Raw genomic sequence first — 8,980 nt, 5'->3', positions numbered from 1 at the left:
TCATAAAGAAGTCAGAATTAGGCATGATGAGACAAGTCTGTACAATACTCAGGAAGCTGAGGCAGGAGGATATCTAGTTCCAGAGGAGTCTGGGCTACATAAATGAGACCTTTCTGTAAGTGAGAAAGAGAGGGAGGGAGACAGAAAGAGTATTTCCCATTTACACTCTCAGCTTGAGGTTTTAGTTCCTTGCAAATGGGTCCATTGTAGTTGCCGGAAGACCACAGTCCCTTGAGACCAAGAGTACAACCACTTTCTGGCCTGAGGACTTAGGAATTTCTTGCTATTACCATGTTCTAAGTTGTTTCATGGCGTGTGTGTGTGTGTGTGTGTGTGTGTGTGTGTGTGTGTGTGTGTGTGTGTTGGGGGAGTACTATAATCAGAAGCTTCTGTCCTGCCTGCCTGTTTTCAAATACCCAGCAGCCACTTCTTAAATGGTTGACTTGGAGGCTTAATATTACTTATAAATGCTTGGTCGGTAACTCAGGCTTATTACTAACTAGCTCTTTCACTTAAATTAACCCATAATTCTTACCTGTGTTTAGCCACATGGCTTGGTACCTTTTCTCAGTGTAGCATTCTCATCTTGCTTCCTCTGCATCTGGCTATGGACTCCTCTGACTCTGCTCTTCCTCTTCCCAGAATTCTCCTAGTCTGGTCATCCCGCTTATACTTTCTGCCTGGCTATTGGCCAATAAGTGTTTCATTAACCAATTAATGAATTAAACCAATTCAAGTGACAAATCTTTTCAGTGTACAAGAACATTATTCCACAGCAGGGTACTTGTATGATGTAACAGTGAGTTTAAAGGCTTGAAAGATACCAGTGGTAGGAGGAATAGAGGTCTATAATATTAGAGGCCTCAGTAAGGATTTTGTTTGTTTATTATTTTTAATTACTATCTTAGTCATTGTTTTATTGCTGTGAAAAGACACCCAAGGCAACTCTTATAAAAGAAAACCTCTAACTGGGGGCTTGCTTACAGGTTCAGAGGCTTAGTCCACCATCATCATAGTGGGGAACACTGTGTACAGTGTGTACAGGCAGACATGGTGCTGGAGAAGTAGTTGAGAGTTCTGCATCCTGATCCACAGAAAACAGAGTGAGAAACTGGGCCTGACATGGGCTTTTGAAACCTTAAAGCCCACCTCCAGCAACATGCTTCCTCTAACAAGGCCACACCTCCTAATCCTTTTCAAATAGTACCACTCCATAATAACTAAGCATTCAAATATATGAGCCCGTGGGGGACATTCATATTCAAACCACAATTACCTTTACTTATTTGAGGGGGGTATACCTTGGATCAAGTGTGGAGGTCAGAGAACAACTTGCTGGAATTGGTTCTTTCCTTTCACACACGGATCCCTCTCTCATGGGTGTAGCTTCCCTGTCATTTCTAAGAAACACAGTCTCACAGACTTCTTAGATCTCTGACTCTTACAGTCTTTCCACTCCTTTCCATGTTCCCTGAACCTTAGGTGCAGGAGTTATTTGCAGATGGTTGTGTTGGGGCTGGGCTCCCCACAATCCATTGCGCTCTGCATCTGTTGTGATTTTCTGTACTGGTCTCTGCTGCAAAGAGAAGCTTCTTTGACGAAGGGTGAGAGCTACACTGATCTGTGGGTATAAGGCTAAGTTTAGAATGTACTTAGGAATCATATTGGTTTAGTGAGTTCTCTTTTAAGATCCATGTCCCCCTAGTCTCAGGTAGTTGGCTAGGTGTCTAGTACCAGGCGTGTCTTCCCTCCTATTGACTAGGCCTTCAATCTAATTAAACAGTTATTGGTTACCAGCAAGATATGAGTGCCACTATTGTACCTTTAAGGCTATCTTGCCATGCTGGTCATTTGTTATCATTCATGGGCATCACGGTTGGATAGAACCATTGATTGTTTCCTCCCTTGTCAGCTTATATAGTATATTCTGGTATAATGAAAGCTAGACCACAGGAAGGAGGCTTTCAGATTAGACATAGCTCAAATCTTCTGAGTCCTGTGTCTGAAATAAGTGGTCTGTTCAGCAGTAGGAACTTACTTTCAACCTTTGAGAGACAGTCAAGGGCAACAGCAATAGCCTATATTGTTTTGGGAATCACTTGGATTACCCTGACAAGCAACTCGGATAGAGGTTTCCCACGACTGGTATTGGAGTTTTTGTTAGATAGTCTATGGCTCCTGGGGGGAGTGGGGCATGCATTGTCAGCCCAAGTGGCATAACTTCAGCTCTCTCTCTCTCTGTCTCTCTCTGTCTCTCTCTGTCTCTCTCTGTCTCTCTCTGTCTCTCTCTGTCTCTCTCTGTCTCTCTCTGTCTCTCTCTCTCTCTCTCTCCTCTCTCACACACACTGTGTATAATTTTAGATAAATATAAAAATATGATTCCTTGTTTAATAATGTTCACTGCCACTCAACTCAACTCACAATATGTAGGAGATGGAAACAACCTCAATGTCCTTCAACAGATGAATGGGTAATAGAAATGTAGGACAAACTCATGATGGAATACTATTCCTTTGTAAAGAAGTGTAATTTGCAGGTAAATGGATAGAACTACAAAAGATCATATTGAGTGAGGTAACTCAGATGCAGAAAGATAAATATTACATGTTCTTTGTCGTCTGAGGCTCTTAGCTCCAATCTTCAGATGTGAGTATATAACCCAGAGTAACTGCAGAAAACAGGAAAGTAAAATAGACAGGGGGTAGTGGTGGGGGACCATTGGAGGAGAATGATGGAGGTGAGATGAAGGGAGAAATGGGAAAATTCAGGGCGGGGGATTTAGTTTTGGGGGTGGAAGGAGATCAATACATAAAGACAGGAAGGGAGGAGAGACAAATAACATTAGAGATGTTTGACAAAGTCTTGAGGAATTGTATCACTTAAAAAAATTTGACAATTCTATACATGGACAGAATGTACTGTGATAATATTCAACCCCCTCCAATTACCCTCCCTTCTTCATCCCAAGTAGTCCTCTTACCCCCATATGTGTTTTGGGCAGGGAGGGGTTGGTTCATGCTTTTGCAGGTAGCTGCTCTATATTCATGATTTTATGATGGTCATGTCATATTCAGAATACTCCTGTCCACCACCAGCTCTTATAGTCTTTCCACTTCATCTTCTGTGACTCTTTGTGTTTTGGAGGAAGTGATATAGATGTCTTCCTTAGTAACAGTCCCTTGTTCTCAGCATTGACCTTGGCTTCCTTTTTTTAAGATGATAGAGAACAAGAGAAGCAGATTTGTCTGTCAAATATGAAGCAATACCACCATCTACTGGGGACAATCCTAACTGTTTTACAAGCAAAACTCATTTTTTTATGTTTTTTGTTTTTTTCTTTCAACACAAGCGAAATTTGTATACACAAACACATTTTAATAATATGAAATTTATATCATCCTATAAGCTTTTTTCTAATTATTATTTTAATTAATTAATTAATTATTTAAATTAATTTATTTATTATATATCCCAACCACAGCCTCCCCTCCCTCCTTTCCTCCCCCATTCCCCTCTGCCCCCCCAAAACTCCTCCTCTGTATTCAACAAGTGAAATTTTTGTCAGCATTTTTTCAGAAGATATGGTTTAAGCTATTGTATTCCCCATAAATGAATTAATCTTGTTGCAAACTGGAACTCTACCTCATGGAGCAGATTCCGAGACACTAAGACACTACTTGATTCTATTTCTCCCAATGCCTGTAATCCTTGCCATTGACATTTTTTCTCTGTGCTAGGAATTCCAGCCAGAGCCTTTCCATGCTAGGCAATTCAATCTGTCCATCATGGAGCTATGCCCCCAACCCTATCATGCATCAATTCTTTTTTTAAAAAATTGTATTTTATTAGCATATATTAATTACAGATAATAATGAGTTTCTTTTTTTTTAGAATCCAATCACTAGTGAAATGTTTTAAAAAATATCTATATTAAACAAAAATGTCTTTATAAGATAAAAAATAATCTTCCACAATGCAATAAATCGCAGATCAATGAAATTTTAACTCTAGATTATTTCAGTTCAGTTTTTGGTTTCGAAATCTAGAGACAGTTAAAAGGAAAAAAGACAGAAAGAGTTGGCAGAATTCCTATCTGGTTTTGCGCTTCTCTTTCTTGTTTGGACCACTTGTTACACTGTTTAAAGATGCTGCTGCTTGCAAGACCAGTAGCCTTTAGATGATCAAACAGTTTATTCCCAGATGGAAATTAACTATGGCAGTTGTAGAGCTGATGAGGACATCACCCACTGTTCGTGGTTCGGCAGGTACTTTGACCGATTTTTCCCCCCATCTTTGGTTTTCTTTCCTTTGGATTTAGGAACACTTTCAGCTTCACTCTTGGATCCTCACACACTTCCGTGGTCTCTGCGATGGAGACATTTTCTTGGGGCCTATTTTCTAACTCTTTGGCATTGTCTTCATTTAAGTTAGTATCTTCTAGATCAAACTTTACTCCTTCAGTTCCATTGAAATTGTCATCATAATTCTGGGCTGATTTATGTTTCTTTTTCTTCTGTTTTCTTTTTAGAAAGCTTTTGCTTTGGTAAATCTTCCATTTCTTCCTCAGAATTGGCATTCAATAAATTTTCATTCATTTGAGCTCCTGAAAAATGTTCTTCCTCTTCCTCCAACTGCTGCTTTAACAATGCGACCATTTGTCGATGCAATAATGGGTTTCATGACGACATTTTCACACATGAACATAATGTGGTTTGATCATATTTAACCCTTCCATTACCTTTTGTGGTGGTTTGAATGAGAAATGTTTCCCATAGTCTTGAGCATTTGCACATTTCGTGGCACTGTTTGGGGAGGTCTAGGAGGTGCAGCCTAGCTAGAGGAAATGTGTATGTGTCACTGGAGGAGAGTGTTGAGAGGAAAAAAGACATGCCCATCTGCATTTTGGTCAAGATGTGAGCTGAGTTTCCTGTCCCAAGTGCCTTGCCTCACTGCCATCCCTGCCATCATGGACTATTAGACCTCTGGAGTCCTCAGCCCAAATAAACTCTTTCTTCTATAAGCTGCCTTGATCATCCTGTTTTGTCATGGAACAGAAAAGTAATGTAATGAATACACACTCTTGTTCCTTGCCCACTCTCACTGATTTCCTCCCTCCTTCTAACTAGCCTCACTTCTATCCCCTGCCCCCCAAACCCAATGAATTTCACTAGGGTTGTGTAGTAGCATATTATTTTAAGATGTGTTACTTTTGTTTATGCTGTGGAGCATTTGTTTTAATGAGGCAAAGATGTGTTGCATTCTTTTATGTTACATTTGTTTAACTCTGTGAAGCTGTGTTATTTTTCCTGTCTAAAACACCTGATGGTCTAATAAGGCGTTGAATGGCCAACAGTCAGGCAGGAGATAGGATAGGCGGGGCTGGCAGGTAGAGAGAATGAATAGGAGAAATCTGGGAGAAAAAGAGAAAGAGAACAAAGAGATGAAGATACCAGGGGCTAGCCACACAGCCACACAGCCACACAGCCAGCCATGGAGTAAGAGTGAAAGTAAGATATATAGAAGTAAGAGAAAGGTAAAAGCACAGAGGCAAAAGGTAGATAGGGATAATTTAAGAAAAGTTGGCTAGCAACAAGCCAAGCTAAGGCCAGGTATTTATAATTAAGAATAAGCCTCTCTGTGTGACTTATTTGGGAACTGGGTGGCAGGCCCCCAAAAGAGCAAAGAGCCAAGAAAGCAAAACCAACCAACAACAGGGTTGCTTATAGGAGCATGGACAAGAGGTTACTTATATGAGCATGAGCAATTTACCAGTAGCTACACTACTAAAGAAAATGTCTCTTTTCCCCTGAACAACTGTTAGCTACCTATAAATCCTCAGAGAGGGGTAGGGACCTCATGAGTCCTCTTCCTCTATGACAAGACGTTGATGAGCTCAATCTTGTGTAGGTATTGCAGGGAATCACAGTTGCTGTGAGTTCAAGAGTGCCATGGCCATGCTATGCCCAAAAGACAGCATTCCACAACACTCCACTCTATCCTCTGGCTCTTACATTCTTCCTACCTCCTTTTTCTTGCATGATGTTCCCTGAGCCTTGAATGGAATAATGCAGATGTCATACTTATGGCCAAACATTCAAGAGTCACTAGTCTCAGCACTGTGACCAATTATGAACCTCTGCAGTCACCTCTGGCCACAAGAAGCCTCTCTGATAGAAGCTGATAGTAGCACAACAGTTAACATAGTCATTTGAAGGGCAATTTGATAGACACACCATGTCCACTTAATGAAACAACCGCAGTAGTTTCCCCATGAGATCCTAAGACCTCCTAAGCATGGGCTTTTGACCAGGTTTACAGTACCAAACATGAATTCCTTTATGTGGAAAAAGCTTCAGTTCCAATCAGAAGGAGGTTGGTTACCTCATAACAGACTTGCCACTGTAGCACTACAGCATACATCTTGTCTGGTTGGTTGGTAGTGTGGGGCACCCAGGGTTCATGGCTGTTGATGACAACTCTCTTTCCCCAGCAGCCTGTGTTAGTACTCCTGGCACAAACTATCGTTCAGTTTTCATAGAGAAACCCAAGTCCAGCTTGCAGGAAGTGAAATAAGATGGCTAATTTGGGTTGTCAACTGGATGGAATTTAGAATTACCCTGGAAACAAACCTCTGGGCATGTCAGTGAGGGATTTTCTAGATGAGGTTAACTCAAGAGAGAAGATCCACCCTAAATGTGGACAGTACCATCTCTTGGGCTGGGGCCATGTCGTGTATTGAGAGCAGGGCGAACACAAGCATTCCTTTCTCTCTGCTTCCTGACTGCAGGTGCAATATGACCATGTAGCTAGAGTTTTTCTGCCTGGCCCACAGTCAGGACAAATCTTTGTCACCTGCCAGTCCCACAGTCGCTCAGACCCAACCAAGTAAACACAGAGACTTATATTGCTTACAAACTGTATGGCCGTGGCAGGCTCCTTGCTAACTGTTCTTACAGCTTAAATTAATCCATTTCCATAAATCTATACCTTGCCACGTGGCTCGTGGCTTACCGGCATCTTCACATGCTGCTTGTCCTGGCGGCGGCTGGCAGTGTCTCTGACTCAGCCTTCCACTTCCCAGCTTTATTCTCCTCCTTGTCCCGCCTATACTTCCTGCCTGGCCACTGGCCAATCAGTGATTTATTTATTGACCAATCAGCAACACACTTGACATACAGACCATCCCACAGCATGACCAGGCACTGCTTGCTCCTGCCACCATACCTTTTCCCTAAGGAGATGGACTGTATCGCCTTTGGATTTCAAGCCAAAATAAACTCTTCCTGGAGTTGCTTTTGTGAGGGTATTTTGTTGCAGCGACAAGAATCTTAACTTGGCCTCATTAAATAGAAATGAACTTATTCACTGGGCAGTGGTAGCACATGGTTTTAATTCCAGCACTTGGGAAGCAGAGGCAGGCAGATCTCTGTAAGTTCGAGGCCAGCCTAGTCTACAGAGCTAGTTCTAGGACAGCCATGGTTACACACAGAGAACCTGTCTTGAAAAAACCAAAAACCAAACCAAAAAAAAAAAAAAAAGAAAAAGAAAAAAATGAAGTGAAATTATTCAATTAGTAATGATAAATATAAGAGGTTGAAGCTAGAAAAAAATAAGTAATTTGCCAGATGTCACTCTGAGGACAATTAGGATTCCAAGCCAGATCTGTCTATTGAGAATGTCCCTCTTCTCTCTATCCTACACTACTTCTGGTCGTAGGGAATGCTCCCAATCCTTTTTTGTTTGTTTGTTTGTTTGGTTGGTTGGTTTTGGTTTTGGGAGATAGGGTTTCTCTTGTGTAGCCCTGGCTGTCCTGGAACTAAGTCTGTAGACCATATTGGCCTCGAACTCAGAGATCCACCTGCCTCTGCCTCCCAAGTGCTGGTATTAAAGGCATGTGCCACCACCGCCTAGCTAAATTATTTTATTTTATTTTTTGTTTTGCTTTGTTTTTTCAGGATAGAGTTTCTCTGTGTAGTTTTGGTGCCTGTCCTGGATCTTGCTTGCTCTGTAGCCCAAGCTGGCCTTGAACTCACAGAGATCCACCTGGCTCTGCCTCCTGAGTGCTGGGATTAAAGGCCTGCGCCACCATCACCCGGCAATTTTTTTATTTTATTATCATGTGTGTAGGTGGTGCACACTTGTCATGGCTCATGGAGGTCAGAGGACAACTTTCAGAAGTTGCTTCTCCCCTTCTACTGTTAATTCTTGGGATTGAACTCAGGTCATCAGCCTTGGCAGTGAGCACCTTTGTTTCCATTTTAATAGTTTACTTTCAACGGTTGGTTATCTTCCAAATTTTTTTTATTTTATTATTATTGTGTGTGGTTATAAGTGCATGTGTGTGTGTGCCATGGTGAATGTGTACATGTCAGAGGACAACTTTTGGGAGTTGTGTCTCTTCTTCCACTGTCTTCTGGGAATTGAAGTCAGGTCATTAGGCTTGCATGGCAAACACTTAACAACCTTGAGCCATCTCACTGATACCCAGTAATGAGTTCTCAACACTTTCATGTTCAGTACATTGCTCCGTCATTTTCCTTACTGGTTCAGAGTTTTGCTTTTTGAGATGGCCTCTCTCTATGTAGCTTTTTGGCTGGCTTGGAGCTCATGGTGTAGACCAGGCTGACCTCAGACTCATAGCAATCTACCTGCCTCTGTATACTGAGTGCTGGGACTAAAGGCATGCACCATCATTCATGATAGGTGGTTCAGATGTTTTTTTTTTTAGACAGGGTTTCTCTGTAGTCTTGGTGCCTGTCCTGGATCTCACTCAAGACCAGGCTGGCCTCGAACTCACAGAGATCTCCGCCTGGCTCTGCCTCCCCAGTGCTGGGATTAAAGTGTGCACCACCATGCCAGGCGGTTCAGATGTCTTAAAAGAGAAGATTAATGAAGTGATAGACTGTTCGTCCAACTAGAACTTCTGGCAGACCCTGACGATGCTCTGCTCCATTGCTTTCCTATCGATTCATTTAAAGGC

Source organism: Peromyscus californicus, unplaced genomic scaffold (assembly GCF_007827085.1).
Source record: "Peromyscus californicus insignis strain IS unplaced genomic scaffold, ASM782708v3 Scaffold_20__1_contigs__length_68692818, whole genome shotgun sequence".
NCBI classification, from domain to species: domain Eukaryota; kingdom Metazoa; phylum Chordata; class Mammalia; order Rodentia; family Cricetidae; genus Peromyscus; species Peromyscus californicus.
The sequence above is the reverse complement of the archived record's forward strand: the minus strand, read 5'-3'. Positions refer to the sequence as shown.